At 39.0% G+C, this 13,200-nt stretch overlaps 1 long non-coding RNA gene across 1 annotated transcript; it reads right to left on the reverse strand.

The window, feature by feature from the left end:
* Positions 1-2,670: 2,670 nt before the first annotated feature.
* LOC310894218 lies at positions 2,671-12,966 on the reverse strand. The gene is made up of 3 exons (XR_014579681.1): positions 10,274-12,966; positions 6,478-6,544; positions 2,671-6,009 (listed from the first exon to the last, which is right to left on the reverse strand). It is a non-coding gene; the product is annotated as an uncharacterized lncRNA (long non-coding RNA).
* Positions 12,967-13,200: the final 234 nt, after the last annotated feature.

Below are 13,200 nucleotides of genomic sequence, written 5' to 3' on the forward strand. Positions count from 1 at the left end.
CACACAGGTCTCTTGGCATTTTTTCCTGATTTTCTGTTCACTGAGACGGACTGCTCTTGAATGTCAAGAAGGTGATCTTTGAATATCAACCACTTTTACTGATCTCCTCTTCCCTGCAGGGCTTTGTTTAATGGGGCTCTTCCAAGCAGAATCTAGGAGAGGCCAAAGTCTACTCTGCTGAAGTCCAGGGCTGTGAACTCATTTTTTACCCTCCTCCCTCCCTTCAGGTCCCTGAGTTCCACCAGAGTCACTGCAGCCAAGGCTGCCTTCCCAAGAAATCCCTTGTTGTTGGTATGAGGTCCTGCAGAGTACCTCTCCTCATTGACTTTTCTGTCTTTTGGAAAAAAAGTTATCATCAATGCATTCCAGGAACCTCCAGGATTGCTTATGTCCTTCTGTGTTTTCTGTACAGCAGAATTTGGGGGCTGAGTGTGGTGGTTGAAGTCCCCCATGAGGACCAGGGCCTGCAAATACACAAGTCTGTTCTTGTCTGTCTGTAGAGAAACTCCTTCACTTGTTCTTCCTGCTCAGGTGGCCTTTAGCAGACCTCATACACTGACATACTCATATACCTCTATGTACTCATAAAGAAAACACGTGTTTAAATGGCATTCCTGGACTCTCTGCACCTGATTGCACTGCTTACTTCTTCCAAACTCAACACAAAATTGTTTATGTATTGGTCAATGCAATCACATAATAACATACTCAGAAGCATTTTGAAGGTAATATTTTTCATACACAGATGGTAACATCTCCAGCTAATGCCACACTAGGAAATACTACTAAATGATAGAAATGAAAATACAGAGTTTAGGGAAATTAGCTTGGAGAACCCCAAAATGGAAGGAGACTGCTTCACTGTGATACCAAATAAAGTTGTTTTTTTCTGAAAGATTTTCTTTCATTGCTTATTTAGCAAGGAGCACACAGAAGGATTCTAGGTTCTTTTGTAGGTCCATGGTTCTTCTGAAAAAAAAAAAAAAAACACTTTCTTTTGGGCTGAGCACACAGTGGGCATATAAATAATGAAAAAAGAAATCTGTAGCTATTCAAGAGTAGTAGGATATAATGTTTTTAAAATTCTCCTCCTGAAAAATCAGCAGAAAATATGGATTTCTAGAAGTTTCATTTGCCTTGTAGTATGAAAACAGGATAAATAAAAGCAACCATTTCTTTTTTTTTTTTTCAGAATGCCAATTTTCGTCCTTTGTATCTTGCTGTGATGAAGACTTTGCCTTCAAGATGAAAGTTTTCATTTAACTATTTTTTAATTGCAATCAGAAGTTTATAGTCCAACTATATATAACCCTGTATATCAACATTAAAATGCCTCTACTCATGGAACAATGGCAAGAACAATAATCACTCTGAATATATCAAAAGTGAGAGATTTACACTCCACCGAGACAATAGCACAACAAAGCAAATGTTTGCAGTCTTCGAGAATATCAATGTCATTTATAAAGTATGAGTAATAAAATTAATACTGTTGATATTAATCAATATCTGGGTGGACCTTGCACTTGGACTTAAGACAGGTTTTCAGATAAGATAGTTAGTTATTCATATCCCTTTTTAGTAAATAATAACATATTTCCTTGAAGATACGACTTTTCAGCTGTAATAATGTGCTGGTATGCTGATGATTTATAAACATAAAATACAGCAATGCAACAGCTGTGATGATACAATAATCAGCCTTCCACCTCTCTGTTACATTAGGTTGAACCTTTTATTTGCCTGTAATGACAATAAAGAATAAATAAATACCCCGGTACCTGATGAGGGGGGTGAGGCTGGCTATTCCCAAGTATGTGCTTTGCATTGCAATCAGTGATGTGGAGGGAGGGAGCCAAACGACACATTTAACAACTCACTATTTATAGAAGATGTAGAGGATGTCTATTCCAGAGACTCTTACCTAGGCTGAACTAGAAAGGCACTTATAAAATTGAATCTGTTACCCAGAGCTTGGACTCTGCTGTAAATTACAAACTATAGCTCTGCCTGACTGCTGAGCCATGATGAGCTCACCAAGCTGCTTGAATCCTCGCTGAGGCTGTGGTTTCAGTTTGCATTTTATGCAACTATCCCTCTCTGCCAGATGCACACACACATACAAGAAATAATATTCAGGAGGCAGAGGAATACATCACCAGAAAAAAATAAAAAAATAAAAAGTATTTTGCAAGAACAGCTTCTAAAAGGACATGTTCCTTTGCCTTTACAACAGAGTCCTGTCTCAGCAGTCCTGCTGCAATCTTATAGTAATGCTGGTGGAATTAATCCAAACTGGTACCAGTGTTATGAAGAAAAGTGAGGAACTGTTCCTTTGCAGATCACAACCTTCCTCTCTGTTTTCCCTCTCATTCGTGCCTCTTTTATGGGGCTCTGTCACATTGTGGCATTTGCAGGTCACAGTAGCATTCACTGGGTGTAACACCTATTTAAGCTTATCTGCAGAAAAGAACCTGGCAATGATCTACCTGGAGCTCTTTAACTGCTGGAGAAGATCCAGGTTTTCCTTTCCTTCCTTACCCCCTCCCTTCTCATCGCACGAAGCAAATACTAACCCTGCCTCGCTGAGCCTGTATTTCACAGGAAGGGGATTGAAGGTCCAAGGTCAACAGAACATAACTTCCTTCGAGACAATGGAAATATTTGGGATTTTACTTTGAATTACAGAGAGCAAGTTTCAGTCCCTTTGCCAGCACTGGAAATAAATCAGACTCATTCAGGTGTACAGCGAGAGACATAACAAAACAGGTAATTCAGCTGATTAGCAAGCTGCTGCGAATCACACAATGTGCGCCCCAAATCAAATTTGCATTTTTTGCTATTAAAATCTGTCAGAGAATGGTTTATTCAATTAAATTTGAAGTCTCACAGTAGTACTTGCATGCTTCCTACTTTCTGATTAAAGTAACTAAGTATTACCCACATTGTGTGGAGACTAGCTAAGCAAAACCAAAACATTAAAAACTGTTTTGTCTGCCAAGCACAAATAAGTGTTAAGCTGGCAGAGCTCGGAGCCTGCCAGAACCTCATGATTTCAGTGCTTCTGTTTGTCCAATAAAAAGGATTCTGAACATTTTAGATCTCAACACAGCAACACACAGCATAAAAATAGAATGTTTTGGGATATCAATTTTGCAGGCAGATATGCACTTTCACAGAAACCAGCTAGACCCAGCAGAGCTGGGACTGCTTGTGCAAAAGGTTCATGCTCATCTGAACCCAGCAATCCAGAACACATGCTTTGAAAGCAATAATCTCAGTAGCAAGCTTTTTGTCTTATCTCACCCCATTGAAATGGAAAATACTGAAAATACAGAGAATTGCTGATTGAAAGTGTAAGTAGGCTGATTTAGAAAGAAGTGACACAGGTCAGACTTTTTTATTGATGTACACTTAGAAAAACATGTGATATGGGGTATGTGTATCTCTATACACATACGTACACACGCATGCGTAATGCTTCTTATAACCTTAAAGGTACATTACTGACCATATGTCCAAAGTCTTTTTGATAGAGAACTGTCTTACAGCTAGCTAGGTCTATTATTGTTGTTGTTGTTATTCCTCTGAAGACAAGTGCATGCTTATCTTGTACTTCATTTTCCCTTATCCAGGAGATGATAAAAAATAGCGCTTAAGATCAAAAGGACAAGAAGTTATAAGCCAGGTGGAAAATTAGGTATGACAAATCCAGCACTATGTCCATGAGCTAGCAGGGAAGAGACCTCTGAGGATTTTCCACCACAATTACCTTCTCTTGAATAATTCTGCAGCATGAACTCCATTATCTCAGTGAGACAAACAGGTTTCTTCTTAGCTCCCTCTAGTGAACCCAGTGACAGGCTCCAGCTTCATCCCACAGAGACACCCTTAGTGTAGGCCATGATTTACCACATTTTGATATTTTCCTTAATGTAGGCACTTCTTGCATGTAGATGGACTTTTTTTTACCTGACTCACTGAGGAAAGAAGTTGAGGCTTTGGAAATTGAGGGTGGAATCGACTTATCTCTAACTATAGTTCATGAGAAGTCAGACATTTACTCTAAACCAGTTATCTGGGCTCCACCTATAGTCAGTGTAGAGAGACAAACGCCTCCAGAAGGCTATTCATTGCACTTTATCTCTTTTCCCCGACAATAGCAGGACCCTAGACAACACATTTAGATTAGATTGCTAAGTGTCAAGTGGATAAATTTAGGTGAGATGAATCCCTTGTAATCTGACTTCTTAGCCTTGACAGTATCTTCAAGACCTATACGTTTGGAAAATGTATATATTTGACTTGACATGTTGAAGACTGGCCTTTCTGTTACTCTTCTTGTTAAAACATATTCTTCTTAACAAAGCTTATTCCTAGCATCAGTCCAAAATCATGAACAATTTGATTGAACACAGCAGAAAGAGGGAAGCCTTCTCTGATGAGACCAGCACCATCACAAAGCAAGTGATAGGGTACCCGCATCTCTCTCTCACACAGAATATAATTACTGGGTGAAAATATAGAACAGTTGAGTCCAGTGCACGTTCAGACAGACTCTGAACCATTGACGCAGAAGCGTGAATCGCCAAGAACTAAGCAAGCAGTTGCTGGGATGAGCTCATCCTTTCTTCTTCTGTGAAGTAGCCATACAGAAGCATTTTTTTGAATATCTTCTAGCTTTCACAGATTGGGTTTCTGCATGTACCTAATAGACTATTCATAAAAAAAATTTCACTCCGAGAATTGAAACAAACCAACAAATTATTAAAGGCTGCAATACAGCAGCACCCAAAGGCGCTGACCGAAACCAAGGTACCATTGAGTGAGGAGGTGTGTAAGCACCTTGGGGCCAGACTCACGTACTTTTGCTCCCATTGGATAGTCTGACTGAAGCCAAGGGGATTGCTCAAGGAGTATGTTACTCAATGGGAATAGATGTACCAAGATTTGGTTTACCCTGAGGATCCTGCAAGACTAAAGAATACGGATGAAATATTTGGTCCCATTAAAGAGAATGGCAAAGAAAACAAAACAAAACAATTAATTTCAAAGAGAAATATTTCACCCAAAGAATAAGCAGAAAGAGGACACATCATCTGCACGATGCAGTCAGAGTGGTAACAAGCGCAGCTTAACTACCTGGTTTTCATTCCCAAGGAGGTAAATACAGAAACATACAAAAAACTTGTGGAGAAACAAGCAACCAAAATAGCTACAAATGTTATTAATATTAATATACCATATAAATGCACATTCATAACTTGCATTGTATACTTCTTGTTTTGCTTGTTTTCTAATTTGAGAATATGGATTGCGTTGGTTAGCTAGATTGTATGGCATGGCCTTATTCCTTTTTCCCAACTGCATAAACCTACTCATAGACAGAGGTGGTTTTGAGCAAAATATTTTTCCACTGGAAATTTCCAGATAGTTTAAACCAGTACTTTTGAGGGAAACAAACAAACAAACAAACAAACAAACAAACAAAATTCATTTGGTGACAATTCAAGTCTGGAGCAGAGATTCTAGTCAAAATAAAATGTTTATGTGCATGAGAAAGAGAGAGGAATAATCTTAACAGCCTAGTGGCTAGGACATAATGATTATTAAAAGGATTATTTATTATTTAAAAAAAAAAAAGTGGGATATTGTCACTATGGTGTTGAATTATTTATACAAATGATCATGTTCTCACATGAAAGACTGAGAAAACTTACTCCCAAAACAGTTCAGTGGTTAGGACATACACTGGAAACATGCGAAAACCGTGTCTCTGCTCTCCAGAATGGAAAGCAAGGCTGTCCTGCAGTCTTCTATATCCTTGGTGCAAATGGGCACTGCTAGCGAGTGTGATTTTCTGTCTGTTTTTCATAAAAAAATCTGGTGGCACTTGCTTTTGTCCTGGTGCAGAAGGAGCAGAAGTTCTTGCCATGTTTTATGGTGGGAAAAATTCAGGTTGTGTTCTGCCACTGAGGACTCACATCACTGAGGTAATTGGGTTGACTTCTGTTTGGGGAGACAGCAGAAAAGCAAAGTGACTGAATTTGGGGAAGAAATTGTACCACTCTTAGTATCATCCCTTTTAGAAAAAAAAAAAAAAAAAAAAAAACTCAACCACATAATGGTTATTTCCTCATTTAAACTTTCATCGGGGCAGGTAGGAGCAGGGCCCGGGAGTGAGCAATACACACTCTGGGTCATGGGGTGGGGAAAGGACAGAAGTGCACTATTCCAGGAAATACCTGGAAATGATGGGGCTCCTTTGAATACGAGCACTGTCTGATTGCACCATTTCATCTGCCAAAAAACACCCTGGCTCTCAAACAGAATGATGCAATTTTCTGTGTGAGAACTATGAAGGTACCCTCAAATCCTTACCTGGGTTAAGCACCTTCACATCAAGACTCTTAAAAGAAGTCTGCTAAATATCATCACCCTAACAGATTTCTGCCACATATAACATAGACCACTTACAATGGAAGTTGGCATGGGTGGGAAGGATGTAACTTTCTTCAACAATGCCTGTATGAAATCTCCTTCCCTGAAAATCAACCAAATATTTGCAACTGAATATAAAAAAGACACACAGCATACTATACATAGCTCTGTTCTTACGCTTTGAATCTTGGTGTGTTGGGGTTTTTTTTTCAGCATTCACCCAAAGTCCTGCAGCTCATTAAGATGAAGGTACTAGATCTCCATTTACCAAGCAGCTGGGAACAAGTTGGGAATGAAATTGCCAATTTTACAGCAAGTTGAATATGAGCCAGCAGTGTGGCCTGGCAGCCAGGAGTGCCAACCGTATCCTGGGATGCATCAAGCACGGCATCGCTAGTCGGTCGAGGGAAGTGATTGTCCCACTCTACTCTGCGCTGGTGCAGCCTCACCTCGAGTACTGTGTGCAGTTCTGGGCTCCACAGTACAAAAAGGACATTAAACTGTTGGAGAGTGTCCAGAGGAGGGCGACGAAGATGGTGAAGGGCCTAGAGGGGAAGACATATGAGGAGCGGCTGAGGTAACTTGGCCTGTTCAGCCTGGAGAAGAGGAGGCTGAGGGGGGACCTCATCGCAGTCTACAACTTCCTCGCGAAGGGGAGTGGAGAGTCGGGTGACCTAATCTCCGTTATCACCAGTGACAGGACCCACGGGAATGGTGTTAAGCTGAGGCAGGGGAAGTTTAGGCTGGACATCAGGAAGAGGTTCTTCACCGAAAGGGTGGTTGCACACTGGAACAGGCTCCCCAGTGAAGTAGTCACTGCACCAAGCCTGTCTGAATTTAAGAAGAGATTGGACTGTGCACTTAGTCACATGGTCTAAACTTTTGGGCAGACCTGTGTGGTGCCAGGAATTGGACTTGATCCTTATGGGTCCCTTCCAACTCGGGATATTCTATGATTCTATGATTCTATGAATTTAAACTCTGTGTGTGTGCATGCATGTGTGTGTATACATGTCATGCAGCAAAATCTTCTGAACTTTTCAATATCTAGCTTTATTACAGAGAAATATTTTCTGTCAATGGTAGCATTAAAAATATATATCAGATTGCAGATTTTGATTCATAAACTGCAAAGTTAATGGAAACTTTAATCAGAAACACAGTAAGGGAACACCTAGAAAGCTATTGTTTAATTAAAGATAGTTGACGTAACTACAGAGAAGTCACGTGTAAGCAAATCAGAAATCTTGACTTTAGGATATATCACTGTGCAAAAGCACAGCCGATTAAGTATTGGTTGAAGGGCATGCCACAATAAAGAATTGGCCTGTAGATGTAGGATGTAATGCAGTCCATATAAGTCAGGTCAGGATAGGAGGGCAAAATTCAAACAGCTTAGCATGCAGATCAGAGTTGTACATATAGGTATGTCAGTGATCTTAAAGAATCAGTGAATCAGATAGTTAAATTATCCAGACCATGGCTGCTTAGGAAGATGTTCATTAGAGAGTGCTCCAGACCTGGGTTTAACTTTTTGAATTAAGAACATGAGATTAATAATACCAAATGTTATAGAATATTTATATGCTATGTAATAGAAACTAATACTAAGGACAAGAAAGAAGTATTAGATAGAAGTTACTAAGTTTTGAAAAATATTCCTGTTGGTCTAAGTCTTCCTTTTCAGCCCAGGGTGAATCTTACCACTACCTTCAGTGGCAACAGCCATCAGTGCAATGCCACATAAGAGAAGGCACGACCAGATTGCTGTAGATGTTGGTAGCTCCAGACTGAAGTTTAAAGACTGAGTTCTGCAGGAAATTGGACAAATGAAAAATAAGAAATAAAATCCAAATAGCTCCAAGCCCTTAAGTCAAAGATATAGGATTCAAGAAGAACAAAATAATCTACAGTAGAGGCCACAGAGATATACACAAGCTACAGAGCCCTGCCAGCCTGGGACACAGTCACAGCAGTGGCTACTAAAGGGGACAGTAAAGTCCCAAAGCAAAAGGAATATTATCACCTCTACCACTGCACAAATCACTTCTGCACTTGAGCTATGTTGACAACCTTTTCCTGTTTTATATGTTTAAATAACAAGGTAGAGAGTTGTTTGTCATTTCACATTTAAACATGGGCTATAATTTCATAGATAGCTTGTGGTTGTCAATGTAATAATAATAATAATATTCATTTAGTTTTAAAATAATGTGATAGAAGCAATCAAGGGCACTCAGCAATAAGTTCATCTACATCAACACACTCAGAAGACAGAAAAAAATGAGAAGAAATGTTGGAGATAACTACTGAAGACGCCCTCACCTAGACTTCTTTTTACAGAGCAGTCGTAAACAGGAGCCATAACTCAGAAAGGATGGATCCAGATGGGTCCTTTGGCTTCCTTCCATACTAAAATCTTTAATTTTCCTAAAGAAAATAGTTACTTCATGAAGCTGCTGCTTACTTCAGATCAAAACTTGGTTTACAAACTCAAGTAGTTTAAGGATTAAAAAGTTTAGTCTATTTCTGCAAATGAACTTTATCAAAGTGCAGGCAAAAATCGAGCCTTCAGGTAAACAGGAGCATTTGCCAAGTGGAAATCCCAGCTCTTTGTATATTTAGTAATGAGTGAAGATAAGATTTCTTTTTTTGACAGCATGATGGATACAATCATAAAAGGAATCATGCTGCTGTAACAGAGTATACTTGAACAGTGAATTTGATGGCTACGGCTTTATTCCCAAACATGTCTTACCTTTCTTTTATTTAAAGTACATGAAAGCCAGTTTCTCTGGCATGTGAAAATGTTAAGGTTTTGGTGTGTTTCTTTTTTTTTTTCCCCTCTTTACATACCCCTCTCTGTCCTCCAACATAGATGCATTCCTTGTCAAACTCAAATTTGCTTCCCAGTTCAATAATCGCTGGCTCATTTAAGCATATATATTTATTTATTAATAAGTAAGCAAAGTAACACAAACTCTTGTGAGAACACTGGCCAAAATCATTGTACGTGCTTCTGTTACAGTGGGTTAAATTTGGGAGACAGCACTAATATGAAGCCAGCCAGTTTGAACCCTGGTCTTTTAGTATAAATACCAAGTTCAAATGTGCCATAGATTAAAAATGAAATGAGTTTACTGGTCTCAGCCTCCTACTTTTGTGATGCCTAACCACATTAAAAAAAAAAAAAAAAACTCTCAAATCTAATGACCCCATTCTAGTGGAAAGCTCATGCAAAGATCGATTCTGATGTACCTCATTCTAGAAGTATATCATCAAGATCTTAAACTATCTTTAATTAATCTTAGCATTCACCCAAAACTTGAAGGTGCTTGAAGCACTCACCCAGAAGAAGTAGCAAAGCATAGGTTCCAAAAGCACAGTGAGCATTTGTCATAAAGTATGTTTACTAATTTGTGTGAGACTCTCCTTCCCCTCAAACATGTGCTGAAGAAAGCCCAGGACACATCACTCTGTAACGCGAAGCTCACAAATTGCCCAGGTAACAGGGGCACTTTCCAGCCTCCTCCAAGCAGCCTCAGCACATCGTGAGGCCTCTGCAGAAGATAAAGGCATGAGAACAGCTTACCCCCAATACAATCTCAGTAATAGGCTCTTGTTCCAAGGTTGGCCTCAAACTGAGGTGGTGAAGATGAAGCTAAAACCCTAGTTGATTCCAGCAGGCCGAGAGCTCAACTTACCTACAAGCCTGCCTTCCACAAAATCCTACAAGCCAGCACTTAACAGACACTGCAAGGATCAGCATCTGACTTTGTGTTCACCACATAACTTGTTTATGAGACAGACCACAACAAAAGTTTGCACTTACCAGTCTGAATATTTTTACTTAATTATTTGAGTAAACTAGGAAAAGATCCCACAGGACACTGCCACCTGTGTCTTATTCTCTGCCCACAGAGGGAAGGGGGCCTCCTCCAATCCAAGCCATCCTTGTGTGGCACAAATTATGCCAAAGGCATGTTCAAGGTTGAACTGCTCTGTGTTTAACCTCTGACTAAAAGTAGTGCAGGGTCCCAATGCAAAATGAAGCCTATGCCATAGTACCAAACAGTCCCAGCTGAGGTCCATCACTGCCTGGCACCTGATGGTTTTCAAATGAAGGGAAGGTTCTCATATAGCAGAAAAAAAATGACCCTTTCATTCTTCAGCAGAGAGGTAGCAAGTAAAATTTTCTGTTGTGAAATGAAATACTGTATGTGTCATATTTTGTTATATTTTTAAAAAAATATCTTGAGGTTCACATTCTGTGCATTTCTCAGTGAGGAAGACCATAACAGAGTTCTCAGAGAAAATAAGTAGATTTCCATTGACGTAGAAAAGATAAATGATCCACAGAGGAACCTGACACAAAGGCTGGTGCCTATGGGCCTCTGTTGCTCCAGAAACAATGGTGGACGGCAGACTGGTGTCAACAGGAGAACTAGTAACAACACCCCAAATACTAGGGAGAAGTTGGACTCTCCTCTCCTAGTAGGAAGATCTTGGGAGATCCAGGGGAGAGAGAGAGAAAAAAAGATGAGAGTGCCCCAAAATCCAATTTAGAAGACATCCCTAATATTTTCTAGCCAAAAATAATAATAATTAATTAAGTTTCTCAGCTTCTCTGCTGTCAACACATTGCTAAGTTGCCTCAAGTGAAGATAGTAGCAACCTCCTCATAAGAGAGAGTCCATGGTGAGAGACCAAGCAGACACCTCCTGGTAGACACAACTGATGGAAAGAAGCCAGAAGAGCTAACAATTACCTGGTAACTAATTACAGCTACCATGAAGTCCTGATTGCCTATTTAAGCCAAGGGTGAAGTAACAACACCAGATGATTTTTGATGACTTCCTGGAAAGGTGGATTTGGTTAAACTGATCCATGTTGTGTTTTATTTCAGAGGTTTTTGTATTTTGGGGAGGGAAGGAAGTGGAGAAGATCTCCGATATTGCCTCTAGGAAGCAAGAACACCCAGAGGATGGATTTGTCCTCATATATTAAACATCAATAAATATTTATTCTGCTGACCCCCTTATAATGCTGGCCTGAGCATGTGCACAAGACCTCAGAAGTGTAGCTTCTGCAAAATGCAGACCCCCCTGGCAACATAGGTGGAGCCAATTGGGTAGCCTAAAATGCAGTGGCTCAGGAGATAAAAAATCATGAGGGGAAGGGTTGGAGATGAAGTTGTTAATTTAATTTATATATATATATTCTCTTCAGATCCATATGTCCTGCTTTAAACATTTATTTTAAACTGAGCAGTTAGGAATTCTGGATTTTTATATCAAGAAAAAAATGTAGACTTTGATTTCCAAAAAAAAAAAAAAAAGGCTATACTTTTGCTGTTTAGAAATAAGTTTTTTGAGTTGATGTTTGCATTTTAGAAAAGATATGTATTTGTTCCAGGAACTCTTTTTCAAATGCAAAAATAAATTGTGTTCATAAGAGAGGAAATATTTACAACCTATCTTTCATAAACAATGTTAGTCTCCAGTAACTCTCATGGGGGTATTCTGTGGGCTGTTCACGTACAGAAAATTTGGTCTAACAGAGTCCTAATCAAACAACTACTTGTATAGAGAAGTTTCCATAAGTTTCAGTAGACATCTGTCCTACAGAACACTTCCCTCACAGAGCATGAAGAAAACACTACATTTTCTCTTCAATCTGTAGAGAAACAGGTTCCCTGACAGTTTTTCATTCATCTCCCTTGATCTCAATCCCTAACACTTTTGTACATATTTTGTAGAAAATCAAGAGTAAGCATAACATGACACATCTAATATACCTTAACACAGCTCTTTGACACTACACATTTTTTTAAGAGAACCTCTCCAAAACCATTGTGATATATTATGGAAATACACAGCATAGATAATTTGTCAAGAAGAACTCTGTCTTCCTAGAGCCTGTCAATGAATTACACTAACATAATCAGAGGCAAACCTTTGAAATTATATATTATGTTAATATGCCAGGTTAAGATATTACTCTTAGAATTATTGACAGTGTATGAACTGAACATGAGTTCTAAAGAGTCATTCCCATGAACTCTGCCAAGGCAGATCAGGAATAGTGTTTGCAATGTGTTCTTATGAAAAATATATGAATGTATAATCCTCAACTGGAAGTTGCATGGAAAAAAAATAATCCTTAAATTCAAGGTGTGAAAACCGGTTCATTTATTAAAAGCTCTATAGTTAGAAGTAGCAACAGAGGGCATTCCAGTATCCTAGCCAGCTGGACCTTGCTTTGCAGGTCTCAGACTGCATGAATCCCAGCAGAAGTACATAGGTATAAACAAAGACAGAATTTAATTACAAGTGCATATTGTATTGCACAATACTCTCTCAAAAATGCCTGCATGGTGTAGAAACTTGATGCTTAGTTTGATCATTTGTTCAAGGCTCTTTGTTGAACAGAATGAGAGCAGTGTAATACTCTGACATCTTATGGGTCTGACATTTACTAAGGTAATAAATTAAAGTAATTATGTTAATGCATAATAAATGCATTCAACAGGAAATAAAAATTGTGCAGTGCAAGAACAAAAAAATCTTGTTTTCTAAATGACTGTCATACAGAAGACCAAGGTCTTAGCAAAGGGCTTTTGGAGGCTGATAATGTCTTATAAGCATAACTTGAAATAATCCTTAATTCTAGTAAAAATATAATTACACATATTGAACTTCATGATATCAGATTTGAAAATGCCAATATAATTTAAAGGTATCCATTCTCTGTTTGGTG

The sequence above is a fragment of the Anser anser genome (assembly GCF_964211835.1).
Source record: "Anser anser genome assembly, chromosome: 2".
Taxonomy (NCBI): domain Eukaryota; kingdom Metazoa; phylum Chordata; class Aves; order Anseriformes; family Anatidae; genus Anser; species Anser anser.